This window comes from Arachis hypogaea, chromosome 10 (genome assembly GCF_003086295.3).
Source record: "Arachis hypogaea cultivar Tifrunner chromosome 10, arahy.Tifrunner.gnm2.J5K5, whole genome shotgun sequence".
Taxonomy (NCBI): domain Eukaryota; kingdom Viridiplantae; phylum Streptophyta; class Magnoliopsida; order Fabales; family Fabaceae; genus Arachis; species Arachis hypogaea.
Window position 1 is genome coordinate 81461671 of NC_092045.1, and position 14477 is coordinate 81476147.

Consider the following 14477-nt stretch of genomic DNA (forward strand, 5'->3'; position numbering starts at 1 on the left):
TGAAATCAGCAGGGATGTAAAGGTCTTCAACCTTTACTAGTACGTCCTCTACCATTCCATAAGCTTGTCTCATTGACTTGTCTGCCAATTGTAATGAGAACAAGGCAGGTTGTACCTCAATGATTCCCAGCTTCTCCATTACAGAGAGTGGCATAATATTTATCCCTAACCCAAGATCACATAGAGTTTATTTTGAGGTAGAGTTTCCTGAATCCAAGTATCTAAATCACTAATGAGCAAGGGAGGTTCACTTTCCCAAGTCTCATTACCAAATAGCTTGGCATTCAGCTTCATGATAGCTCCTAGATATTGAGCAACTTGCTCTCCAGTCACATCTTCATCCTCTTCAGAGGATGAATATTCTTCAGAGCTCATGAATGGCAGAAGGAGATTTAATGGAATCTCTATGGTCTCTAATTGAGCCTCAGATTCCTCATGATCCTTAATAGGAAACTCCTTCTTGCTTGAGGAACGTCCCAGGAGGTCTTCCTCACTAGGATTTTCGTCCTCCTCCTCCCCTATGCATTCGGCCACTTTGATTAAATCAATGGCCTTGCACTCTCCTTTTGGATTTTCTTCTGTATTGCTTGGGAGAGTACTGGGAGGAGTTTCAATAACTTTCTTACTCAGCTGGCCCACTTGTGCTTCCAGATTTCTAATGGAAGATCTGGTTTCATTTATGAAACTAAAAGTGGCCTTTGACAGATCAGAGACTATATTGGCTAAATTAGAATTGTTTTGTTCAGAGTTCTCTGTCTGTTGCTGAGAAGATGATGGATATGGCTTACTATTGTTCAGCCTATTGCGTCCACCATTATTAAAGCCTTGTTGAGGCTTTTGTTTATCCTTCCAGGAGAAATTTGGATGATTTCTCCATGATGGGTTATAGGTGTTTCCATAAGGTTCACCCATGTAATTAACCTCTGCCATGGCAGGGTTTTCAGGATCATAAGCTTCTTCAGAAGCTGCCTCTCTAGTACTGTTGGATGCATGTTGCAATCCATTCAGATTTTGAGAGATCATGTTGACCTGTTGAGTCAACACTTTGTTCTGAGCCAATATGGCATTCAGAGCATCAATTTCAAGAACTCCTTTCTTCTGAGGTACCCCATTATTCACGGAATTCCTCTCAGAGGTATACATGAACTGGTTGTTTGCAACCATGTCAATGAGTTCTTGAGCCTCTTCAGGCGTTTTCTTCAGGTGAATAGATCCACCTGCAGAATGGTCCAGTGACATTTTCGAAAATTCAGAGAGACCATAATAGAATATATCTAACATGGTCCATTCTGAAAACATGTCAGATGGACATCTTTTGGTCAACTGCTTGTATCTTTCCCAAGCTTCATAGAGGGATTCACCATCTTTTTGTTTGAAGGTTTGAACATCCACTCTCAGCTTGCTCAGCTTTTGAGGAGGAAAGAATTTATCTAAGAAGGCAGTAACCAGCTTATCCCAGGAGTCCAGGCTATCCTTAGGTTGTGAATCCAACCATATTCTAGCTCTGTCTCTTACAGCAAAAGGGAAAAGCATGAGTCTGTAGACTTCAGGATCAACTCCATTCGTCTTTACAGTCTCACAGATCTGCAAGAACTCAGTTAAGAACTGATAAGGATCTTCAGATGGAAGTCCATTAAACTTGCAGTTTTGTTGCATTAAAGCAACTAGTTGAGGCTTAAGCTCAAAGTTATTGGCTCCAATGGCAGGAATGGAGATGCTTCTTCCATCAAACTTGGACGTTGGCTTTGTGAAGTCACCAAGCATTCTCCTTGCATTATTATTATTATTATTTTCGGCTGCCATGTCCTTCTCTTGTTCGAAAGTTTCTGAAAGGTTGTTTCTGGATTGTTGTAATTTAGCTTCTCTTAATTTTCTCTTCAGAGTCCTTTCAGGTTCTGGATCAACTTCAACAAGAGTGCCCTTTTCCCTGTTCCTGCTCATATGAAAGAGAAAAAAACAAGAAAAGAAAAAGGAATCCTCTATGTCACAGTATAGAGATTCCTTTATGTTAGTAGAAAGAGAAAGGGGAGAAGAATGAAAAAGAATGAATAATCTGTATAAAGAGTAAGGATAGGGGGTGAAGAGAAGTGTTAATAATTAATTAATTAAATAGAAGAAGAGAAGAGAGGGAGAAAAAAATTCGAAAATAATTTTTGAAAAAGGGGTTAGTATTTTCGAAAATCAAAGACAAAATATAATTAAAATTAAAATTTAAAACAAAAAGAATTTTTGAAAAAGAGAGGGAGAGTTTTCGAAAATTAGAGAGGGATAGGTAGTTAGTTGGTTTTGAAAAAGATAAGAAACAAACAAAAAGTTAGTTAGTTGATTTGAAAAAGATTTGAAGTCAAATTTTGAAAAAGATAAGAAGATAAGAAGTTAGATAAGATATTTTGAAATCAAATTTTGAAAAAGATAAAATTTTTGAAAAAGATAAGATAAAAGATAAAAAGATATATTTGAAAAAGTTATTTTGAAAATGATTTAATTTTTAAAATTACTTAACTAACAAGAAACTACAAGATAAGATTCTAGAACTTAAAGATTGAACCTTTCTTAACAAGAAAGTAACAAACTTCAAATTTTTGAACCTATCACATTACTTGTTAGTTAATTTTCGAAAATTTGATATAAAGATAAGAAAAATATTTTGAAAATATTTTGAAAAAGATTTTTGAAATTTTCGAAATTTAATAAAAAAAATGAAAAAGATATGATTTTTGAAAAAGATTTTGAAAAGATAAGATTTTTAAAATTGAAATTTTGACTTGACTTGTAAGAAACAACTAATTTTAAAAATTTTTGACCAAGTCAACCCAAAATTTCGAAAATTTGGAGGAAAATAAGGAAAAGATTTTTTTGATTTTTTTGAATTTTTAATGAAAAACACAAAAATGACCCAAAACATGAAAATTTTGGATCAAGACACAAGATGCATGCAAGAATGCTATGAATGTCAAGATGAACACCAAGAACACTTTGAAGATCATGATGAACATCAAGAACATTATTTTGAAAAATTTTTGATGCAAAGAAAACATGCAAGACACCAAACTTAGAAATCTTTAATGCATGGAAAATATGAATGCAAAAGTGCACAAGAAAAACAAGGAAAGACACAAAATAAGAAAACATCAAGATCAAACAAGAGGACTTATCAAGAACAACTTGAAGATCATGAAGAACACTATGAATGCATGAGATTTTCGAAAAATGCAAGAAAAATTTTAAAAACATGCAATTGACACCAAACTTAAAAATTAACACAAGACTCAAACAAGAAACACAAAATATTTTTTTTTATGATTTTATGAATTTTTTTTGAATTTTTATTAATTTTTCGAAAATAAAGTTTAGAAAAACGAAAAATAAAAGAAAAATTTTGAAAAAGATTTTTGAAAAGAAAATTACCTAATCTGAGCAACAAGATGAACCGTCAGTTGTCCATACTCGAACAATCCCCGGCAACGGCGCCAAAAACTTGGTGGACGAAATTGTGATTTCTATCTTTTGAGCTTTAGCATATATTTACTCTTAGGGCACTGTTTATTCTCACAACTCCGTTCAACTAACCAGCAAGTGTACTGGGTCGTCCAAGTAATAAACCTTACGTGAGTAAGGGTCGAATCCACAGAGATTGTTGGTATGAAGCAAGCTATGGTCACCTTGTAAATCTCAGTCAGGCGAATTAAACATGATACTTGATTAGATTCAAAATAAAATAATAAAAGGAAATAATAAAAGGGATAGAATACTTATGCAGATTCATTGGTAGGAATTTCAGATAAGCGGATGGAGATGCTGTAGAGCCCAGGGACGCCTGCTCTCCTACTGCTTCTACTCAATCCTTCTTACTCCTTTCCATGGCAAGCTTTGTATAGGGGTTCACCATCAACTGTGGCTACTTTCTTCCTCTCGGGGAAATATCCTATGCGGCTGTCACTCGCATAGCTAACCAGTCTGGAGGCATCACCCATGGCTGATGGCTACATCCCATCCTCGCAGTGAAAACTAATGCTCACGTACTCTGTCACAGTACGGCTAATCACCGGTTGGTTCCCTCCCCTACTGGAATAGAATCCCTCTTTTGCGTCTGTCACTAACGCCCAGCAGGTTACAGGTTTGAAGCACGTCACAGTCATTCATTACCGGAATCCTACTCGGAATACCACAGACAAGGTGAGACTTTCCGGATTCCCAGGATCCTACTCGGAATACCACAGACAAGGTGAGACTTTCCGGATCCTCATAAATGCCGCCATCTATCTAGCTTATACCACGAAGATTCTGTTGGGGAATCTAAGAGATATACATTCAAGCTCAGTTGCATGTAGAACGGAAGTGGTTGTCAATCACTCACATTCATAAGTGAGAATAATAATGAGGGTAATCTGACTCATCACATTCATCATGTTCTTGGGTACGAATGAATATCTTGGAATAAGAATAAGAGAGATTTGAATAAAAGATAATAGAATTTCATTAATACTTGAGGTATAGCAGAGCTCCACACCCTTAATCTATCGTGTGCAGAAACTCCACTGTTGAAAATACATAAGCAAAGGGTCCAGGAATGGCCGAATGGCCAGCCTCCCTAAACGTGATCAATGATCTCCTAAGATGAAGAATAAAACAAAACTGAGACCAAAGATGAAACGTGGTCAAAAGACATCTAATACAATAGATAAATGTTCTATATATACTTGACTAGCTACTAGGGTTTACATGAGTAAGTAATTGATGTATAAATCCACTTCCGGGGCCCACTTGGTGTATGTTTGGGCTGAGCTTGATCATTCCACGAGCTAAGGCATTTCTTGGCGTTAAACTTTGAGTTATGACGTGTTTTGGGCGTTTAACTCCGGATCATGACGTTTTTCTAGCGTTTAACTCCAGACAGCAGCGTGTACTTGGCGTTTAACGCCAAGTTACGTCGTCATTCTTCGAATAAAGTGTGGACTATTATATATTGCTGGAAAGCCCTGGATGTCTACTTTCCAACGCCGTTGAGAGCGCGCCAATTGGAGTTCTATAGCTCCAGAAAATCCATTTCGAGTGCAGGGAGGTCAGATTCCAACAGCATCAGCAGTCCTTTTGTCAGCCTTTTTCAGAGTTTTGCTCAAATCCCTCAATTTCAGTCAGAATTTACCTGAAATCACAGAAAAACACACAAACCCATAGTAAAGTCCAGAAATGTGAATTTAACATAAAAACTAATGAAAACATCCCTAAAAGTAGCTTAAACTTACTAAAAACTATATAAAAACAATGCCAAAAAGCGTATAAATTATCCGTTCATCACAAGGCTTTAAGCAAGGAGAAAAGGAGTAAAAAGCACAGAGTTTTCATAACTACCCAAGCTAATAGAAGTTCTTTTCCTTCAATGTGTTTCATGTTGTATTTTTCTATTTATTTTTGTTTGTCTTGAGTCTTATGGTGAAAAAGGCAAACTGTGTGAGGTTTGTAAAAAAAAGCCAGTGAGCGGAAAAAGGCAAAGGGTACAAAATTAAAAGAAAAAGCCATAGATGTCTTAGAGGTCCTTTGTACATCTGTATTGTGTTTCATGATTATGTGGGAATCTCCTTACAAGTTGGGTTAGCACCTAGAAGTTGAAAGCTTGGTAGGTGACTAAGTCAAGTTCTGGATTGGGGATAGATTCTGGACTTGTCCCGGATAGAAAGGGTAGTTCCTAGGGAGAATTTATGTTTGTAATCTGTATGATTATAGTGAAATTCCGTCATAGTTGTGATGGAGACTGGATGTAGGCTGCATTGCACTTAGCAACTGAACCAGGATATTTCTTGGTGTGATTCTCTCTCTCTTCTACTCCATTTCTGTTTCTGCTGCATAGAAGACAAAACTGAAAAATATCTCTTGCCTGGTTATGAGATAAAAAGAAGATATCTCTTGGCTAGGTACGGGACAAAAAGCAAGAATATCTCCTCAAAGCGATCTGAAAGGCAGCAAGTGTTACTAAGAGAAAAAGGGGTTAAGATTCAACCCCCCTTTTCTTAGCAACTGATAACCATCAATTGATATAAGAGCTTGGTCTTAAAGAGATCAAGCTTTGCAGTTTGGAGAAAAGATCCTTATAGCGGATAACAGTGTCTCAAACCTGGTGTCCGACACTTTGACAGAAGGGCAGTCAAGCAACAGACCTCCTCTCTTTAATGGAAAGAACTATACTTATTGGAAGGAAAGAATGAAGATGTTTGTGCAAGCAATAGATTACAGACTCTAGAAGATAATCCTGGAAGGTCCTTAATTTCCAGCCACTACAAGTGCTGATGGAGTGGTCTCTCTCAAGGCGAAGCCATTTGGACTGAAGAAGACAGAAAAAAGGTGGAGCTCAATGCCAAGGCTATCAACTTGCTCAACTATGCAATCAGCTTCTAGGAATACCGATGGGTATCACGATGCACAACGGCAAAGAAAATCTAGGACAAACTTCAAATCACTCATGAAGGTACAACCCTAGTGAAGAAGACCAGAATTGACATGCTAAACAGAGAGTATGAAATGTTCTCAATGAAGGAAGGAGAATCGATAGATGAACTGTTTGAAAGATTCAACATCATCATTAATGGCTTGGATGCTATGGAGATCACATATCCTGGATTTGTGCTTGTGAGGAGAATTTTGAGAAGTCTCACAAAAGAGTGAGAAACTAAGGCAATAGTGATATCTAAGAGTAGTGGTCTTGATTCTATGACTTATGATGACTTGAGAGGAAATTTACTTGCCTTTGAAAACACATATTTGAAAAAAGATTCAAAAAGAAAAGGAATAGCTCTCAAATCTATTACTAACCCTCCGAATGATGAATCCAGTGATAACTCTTCTGAAAATGAATTTGTTTTATTTGCAAAAAAATTCAGGAAAATGGTGAAATTGAAGGAAATAAGCAAACGAAGCGGCTCACGGAAACCAAAGAAAGACTTCAGTAAAGTGATCTGCTACAACTGCAAAGAGGCTGGGCACTTCAAATCCGATTGCCCAAAGTTGAAGAAGGAGGAGAAGCCAAAGAAAGGAAGGAAGAAAAGATTGATGGCTTCTTGGGAAGACTTGGAAAACGACTCAGAAGAAGATGAAGAATCAGAAACCAAGTCTCAACCGTGCCTTATGGCTGATCACGTTGAACAGGTAGTATTTCATAATCCTGACACTGAAGATCTTCATCTTATGATTGATCATCTTTCTGAAAAAACCAGATGCTTCCTACGTGAAAACCAAGATCTTGAATCACAAATCACTATTCTTAAATCTAAAAATGGTTTTTTCAAAGATAAATTAATGGAGGTTGAAATTGCTGTTGAACTTGTTGAAGAAAACAAGCAGTTAAAAGCTCAACTTAAAAGCTGTGAATACCACCATTCTGTGACCGTAAATCTGAACTACTTTGAGGAAAATGATTGGTTGCATAAAGAGATAAGAAGGCCTAAAGAAGACTTAGCCAACTTTACTCAAAGTTCTGAAAATCTAAATCAACTCTTGACTAGTCAAAAACCTCTTTATGATAAAGCTGGTTTGGGTTTTCATAAAGCCTTAAAATCTGTTAAAAAAACCTTGTTTTACCAAATTGGCATCCTCTTCAAATGATACAAGGTTTCAAAACCCAACAAGCTTTAGTAAACAGCAGCTCCAAGGTTTTGTAAATTTTGCAATCGGAGTGGTCATTTTCCCATTCAATGTTTTTTTATTGAAAGAATGATTAAAAACAAAGTTTGTAAAATTGTTTGTGATTACAATGCTTTGGGACAAAGAAGATGGTTTAACGTCAAAGGATCCAAAAATATTTGGATACCTAAGGTCACTTAAGTTTATTTTGTAGGTTTGCCTAGCATCCAAGCGGAAGGACAATATGTGGTACATGGATAGTGGATGTTCTAGGCATATGACCGGAAAGGCAACCTTCTTCATTAAGCTTGATGAATATGATGGAGGGTTTGTCACTTTCGGTGATAATGGTAAAGGAATGATAGTGGCCATAAGTAAAGTTGGTAAGTGCTTTTCTTCTTTCATAAATGATATTCTACTTGTTGATAGGCTGAAACACAATTTACTAAGCATTAGCCAATTATGTGATCTTGTTTATAAAGTTATTTTTAGAAAATTGGACTGCTTAGTTGTGTGTGAAAAATCTGGAGAAATCTTGTTTGAAGCTAAAAGGTATAATAATGTGTATGGATTAACTTTTGAGGATTTAAAAGATCAAAAGGTGACATGTTTTACATCACTTGAATTTGAAAAATGGCTTTGACATAAGAAATTGGGTCATGCAAGCATGTACCAAATTTCTAAGCTTGTTAAGAAGAACTTAGTGAGAGGAATTTCTAATATCAAATTTGATAAGGATATTACTTGTGATGCTTGTCAATTAGGCAAACAAGTAAAATCCTCTTTTAAACCTAAAGATGGAATTCCACTAAAAGGCCATTAGAAATGTTGCATATTGATCTTTTTGGTCCCACTAGAACTCAAAGTTTAGGAGGTAAACATTATAATTTGGTGGTATTGGATGACTACTCTAGATTTGGTTGGGTACTCTTCTTTGCTCATAAGAATGATGCTTTCCATGCTTTTTCATCTCTTTGTAAAAGAATTCAAAATGAAAAAGATTTAAAAATTGCCTACTTGAGAAGTGAGCATGGAAAAGAGTTTGAAAATCATGAGTTTGAAAAATTTTGTGATGATTTTGGAATTGCACATAATTTTTCATGTCCTAGAACTCCTCAACAAAATGGGGTAGTTGAAAGAAGGAATAGAAGCCTTCATGAAATGACTAGGGCTATGCTTTGTAAAAATGATATTCCAAAATTTTTGTGGGCTGAACCTGTGAATACAGCTTGCTATATTTTGAATAGGACTATCATTCGAAAAGGATTAAAGAAAACTCCTTATGAGCTATGGAAAGGAACCCCACCTAATATTAAGTATTTCCACATTTTTGGATGCAAGTGCTTTGTAATTAACAATAAAAAAACCTTGAAAAATTTGATCCAAAATCCTATGAAGGAATGTTTGTTAGATACTCCACCACTAGCAAGGCATTCAGAATTTACCTCAATGAACATAAGATCATAGCGGAATCCATACATGTGTCATTTTGTGATACTAATTCAATTCCCAGTGCCATTTTAGATCATGATACAGGAAGTAAAGCTGATGTGAACCATCAACCAAGTCAAGAAAATCCCAACACTATCCCAAATAAAGAACCTATCCGTCCAGAAATGTCTCATCAGAATGGAGGAGACATTTCAGTTTTGTCTCCTGAACCAGTCAGAGAATCCAGAATAGACCAGTCTGCTGAAGCTCATCAAGGAAAAACCTTACTTTGAAGGCGAAGAGATTGGAAGTCTTTGAAGGGTTATCCTCATGATTTTATCATTGGTGATCCTTCCCAAGGTGTAACCACAAGATCCTCAACCAAGAAGCAAGCCAAACAAAGCAATGTTGCTTTCTTGTCCCAAATGTAGCCTCTCAATGTGAAGCAAGCTCTTGAAGACCCCTCTTGGGTCAAAGCCATGGAAGAAGAGCTAGCTCAATTCAAAAAGAATGAGGTTTGGACACTTGTATCCAATCCAAACGGTAAGAAAGTAACTGATACAAAGTGGATCTTTAAAAATAAATTGGGTGAGGATGGTAGTGTTATTTGTAACAAGGCTAGATTAGTGGCCCAAGGTTACGATCAAGAAGAAGGCATTGATTTTGATGAGTCTTTTGCTCCGGTAGCAAGAATGGAAGCAATTAGGTTGCTTCTTGCCTATGCTGCCCATAAGGGCTTTAAAATGTTCCAAATGGATGTTAAATGTGCTTTCCTTAATGGCTTTATAGATAGAGAAGTATTTGTGGCACAACCCCCCCCCCCCCCCGATTTTGAAAATAAAGAATTTCCAAATCATGTTTTTCAACTTTCAAAGGCTCTTTATAGCCTTAGGCAAGCTCCAAGAGCTTGGTATGAAAGGCTTATTGCCTTCTTATTGGAAGATCACTTTCAAAGGGGTACCACCGATACTACTTTATTTATCAAAGTATCTAATGATAACATTCTTCTTGTTCAAGTTTATGTAGATGATATAGTGTTTGGATCGACCAATGAATCATTGTGTGAAGAGTTTGGAAAACTCATGACTAGTGAGTTTGAAATGAGTTTAATGGGAGAACTAACTTTCTTTCTTGGTCTCCAAATTAAACAAACTTCTATTGGCATTTTTATTTACCAGGGAAAATATGCAAAAGAATTAATCAAGAAATTTGGCCTAGAAAATTTCAAACCTATGGGAACACCTATGCATCCAAATACTAAACTTGAAAAGGATGAAAGTGGCAAAGATGTGGCTGAGACACGGTCTAGAGGAATGATTGGCTCACTCATGTATCTTACTTCCTCTAGGCCGGATATTGTCCAAAGTGTGGGTGTATGTTCAAGGTTTCAATCTCATCCAAAAGAATCCCATCTTTTGGCCGTCAAAAGAATCATTAGATACATTAAGGGAACATGTGATTATGGCTTATGGTATCATAAATCTGATGACTTTTGTGCAGTAGGGTTTTGTGATGCAGATTATGCAAAAGATCAGGTGGATAGAAGGAGCACATCCGGAATGTGTTGCTTCCTTGGAAGATCACTAAACATGTGGTCAAGCAAGAAACAAGCCACAGTTGCTTTATCCACAGCTGAAGCTGAATATATATCTACCTCTGCTTGTTGTTCACAATTAATTTGTTCAAAAACTCAGTTAGAGGATTATAAATTGAAAATCAATAGCATACATTTATTTTGTGATAATATGAATGCTATAAACATATCTAAAAATCCTGTTCTGCACTCTAGAACTAAGCACATTGAAATTAGATATCATTTTATTAGAGAATATGTGCAAAAAGGTACTATTGATATTCAATTTGTGAAATCCGAAGAACAACTTGCTGATATATTCACTAAACCTTTGTGTGAGGATAGGTTCTGTTTATTGAGGAACAGTTTGGGTATGTTGGATTTGAATTCTGTTGATTAATTGTGATTTTTGATGAATCTGTTTGTTTTGTCTCGTAGGAAGGGAGGAGACAAATTTGAGGACGTGATGAACACAGGCTATGATACAGGGGGAGACTGAACTTGATGCTAATAAACTTGGGCACAACCAATCCTTCTTTGACCTTCTCCATGACTTTGGCCTATTTTGAGTTCCTCATTTTTAAATAATTCTTTTTGGGAAGTTATCACATCATATCTTGTAGGAAGGAGTTCTTGTCAAATCATAATCTTTTCCCTTACTATCTCCCTTAATTCAAGGAACAAATCATACAATTACTTTTTTATTTAAAAAAAACCTTCCTTGTTGATAATCGTTCTATTAAATGATCATTATTCTAATAAACCTCTCTCCACTCAGCATTTAATGCGGTTACTCCCTCTCTCCACAAACCACCCTCTTTGGCCATCCCTTCACATTCTCACCGTCTACTTCTTTCTCTCTCATTATGAAAAAGAAGGTAGCGCTTAGGAGAAGCAGCCGAACCCCACATTCCAAAATTTCTCCATCTTCTTCTACTCCTCACACTCACACTCATATCCACATTCACTCCACTTCATCCTCATCCCCCTCTTCACATTCAACAGAAGCCATGAGAAAAAAGGTCATCCATCAAAGATCTTCATCTCGCAAGTAGCCTGAAAAGGAAAAGGGGCCTATGGCCGAAGACGAAGAAGCTTCCCAGTCATCTCCATCTGCCTCATCACCACCACGATGATCCACTCCTCACCCCTTTGGCCACAGTTCTCAACGCTCAAAAGGCTACACCCTCTGCAACACTAGAGAACCGCCAAACTTGGACTCTCTCGACTTCAAAAACAAGTTCAACAAGGGTCATTCTCACTTTGATCCGGCTAGATTCAACTCTTGTGCTGCCTATGAATTCCACAATCAAGTTCTGGCTAAACGTCACCTATGTGTCTCACACATAGTGAATTTGGAGACACTGACTGTAAAAGGCATCAACTTTTCTACTCTGTTTGATAATCTGAAGTGGACTCCATCATTCAACATTCAAAAGCCTATTTATCCATCTCTGGTTTGTGAGTTCTAGGCAAACATGATGTACCATGACGGAGCGATTCACTCCTATGTCAAGAAGGTTCACTTAACTCTCAACAGAGAAATAATCAGTGCTGCATTAGGATATACTGATGAAGGAGCAACTACATACATGACTGGAAAGTGGGATTCTCAAGTTGGGATCTCTTATTAGATTTCTCTGACTCAAACTTGTGAAAATTTCTCTGCACTTGATGGGATGATTCTGACTCATAAGGCTCTTGGTCCTGTAAGAGTGCTACTTCACCTAATTATCAATCATATTTTTATACCTCAGAGTGTTTCCTATCAACGAGTAACTGTTTGTGATACCTTAGTTCTTTTTGCTATTCTTACTTCTTCTCCTATTTCATTTCTTATTTAATGGTGTGTCACATGTGGAAATGTGTACGCAGTGATAAGAAGGCAAATCTGCCTTACAAAATTTTTCTTGCATGCATATTTGAATATTTTCATGTTGATTTAATTAATGAGCATGTAGAAAACAAAGTTTCCACCATCAAAGGAGGAGGAGTTTCTGGACCCATGAAAAGTAACAAAGGAAAAAGCTCAATGCCCTCTATATCTTCAGAAAGTGATATTGAAAGCCATCCTTCTGAGTCATCGAAGCTTGCTGAATCCATCAAGGACGTTCTAACTGAATTCTCAAATATGTCAAATCTAATGGTACATTCATACAAAGAAGCTCACAAGCAGGCATATGAAAATGAGAAGGCATGGACTAAATGCAATGAAAGAGTTAACCTACTGCTCAAGAGCTTTGAAAAAGATATGGCTTATTTTGAGGATCTTTCTGACTCTGATGAGAATTTGTCTGATGCTTAGGCTATCTGCTGCCCGCTTATGATTGAACAATTTCTAGTCTTTTGTTCATTTGGTTTGAGTATTTTTGTGATGTTGGTTGACTATACTTGGATTCTATGGACCCCTTTGATTTGGTTTAAACAAACATTTTGCATTTTGGCACATAGTTGTTCATTTGTTTTGCAGGTTCACCTCTTGATGACAAAAGGGGGAGAAAAAAATGTGAGGAAAAGAGGCTGACCCAATGATTGAAAAAAATGGCTGATGTCTTTAGATGGCTGATGAGTTTTGAACTTTGTGTGATCTTGGTGATATAATAATTTTCTGATAATGTTACCTCTAATTGTTATTCTCCCAATTTTGAATATGTTGAATGAACTGTGTTGCTGGATTATTGGTTAAATGAATTGTTTGACAGGAAACTATTTTAATAGGAATCATTTTTTAATATGAAGTATGTTGAGTCTTGGTTATTTGATTGAAATGTTCTCTGAAGGTACTCAGACATACTTTAAATTTTTGTGAGCAGAAAATCATATAGATGATAACGAATCAAATTTTGATTATCATGTTACATCTGTTAAAAAATCATGCTGTTCAACATTTTTTAATATTCCATATATTGAATACATTGTGGCTTTAAGCTTGCACTACAACATTTTTGAACTATTGCAACATATAATATAAATAACCTTTAAAAAGTGTTGTCTAAAATAGTAAAAAGTAACATTTAAGATTTGTTGCAAAGAAATAAAATTATTGCAACTCTTTATTAACCAACATACTACAAACGTTCTCTTTGATCAATTTAAGATACATGTGAAAAAGCATTGCTTTATAAATTAAATAGGCAACACTTATAGTATTTATCTATTATACTTTCTAAGAGTTGCCTTTAAATGTTTAATGAACTTCCCATTGTAAGTGTTGTCTAAAGTTATTTCACTAAATTTTTATTTTATTTATTTTTTAAAATTACTCTTCTCCTCCTAAACTCAACCAAAATTAAGAAAAGAAGCAAAACACACATCAAGCAATAATTGATTCATCACATTCCTGGCTACCATTACTTAGAAATAAAACTCAAGTCTCGAACCATACCATTTCAAAATCAAAATCCTAACCCTAACTCAATTTTTCCCTTTAACGAAATTGACGCGCGTTGTGCATTCCTCTCTGCTCGTCGTCGTCATGTTCACCACTGCTTAAGCTCGCGCCGTGTTCTACTCTTCTCGCATCGCGTTCTGCTATAGTCTGATCTGATGTGTTCATCTACCCTCGCCGTTCTGAGACTTCTGCTCTTCTCCACCATTTTGAAATCTCTTCTTCACTCCACCGTTCTGAAACCTCTGCTTTGCTCTGCTGTGGTGCCGTGCTCTGTCCATCTCAGGCGAGTCGACAACTCTCCGTCGTTCACCTCTTCCTCTCAAGCCTCTCGCCTCTCGCCTCGGTCCTCAGGCATCTCTCCCTTGAAGGCGCTGTCCTCCTTGAAGGCTTGCATAGATCTCTCAGGCATGACAAAAATTTCTTCCAGATTTTACATAATTAATTTGGTTGAATTGTTGAAATAACAAA

The 14477-nt window shown here is 36.5% G+C and overlaps 1 non-coding gene across 1 annotated transcript; it reads left to right on the forward strand.

Moving 5' to 3' along the window:
* Window positions 1-1297: 1297 nt before the first annotated feature.
* On the forward strand, window positions 1298-1401 carry LOC112719481 (small nucleolar RNA R71). Its single transcript, XR_003161782.1, has one exon. It is a non-coding gene; the product is annotated as a small nucleolar RNA R71 (small nucleolar RNA).
* The last annotated feature ends 13076 nt before the right edge of the window (window positions 1402-14477 follow it).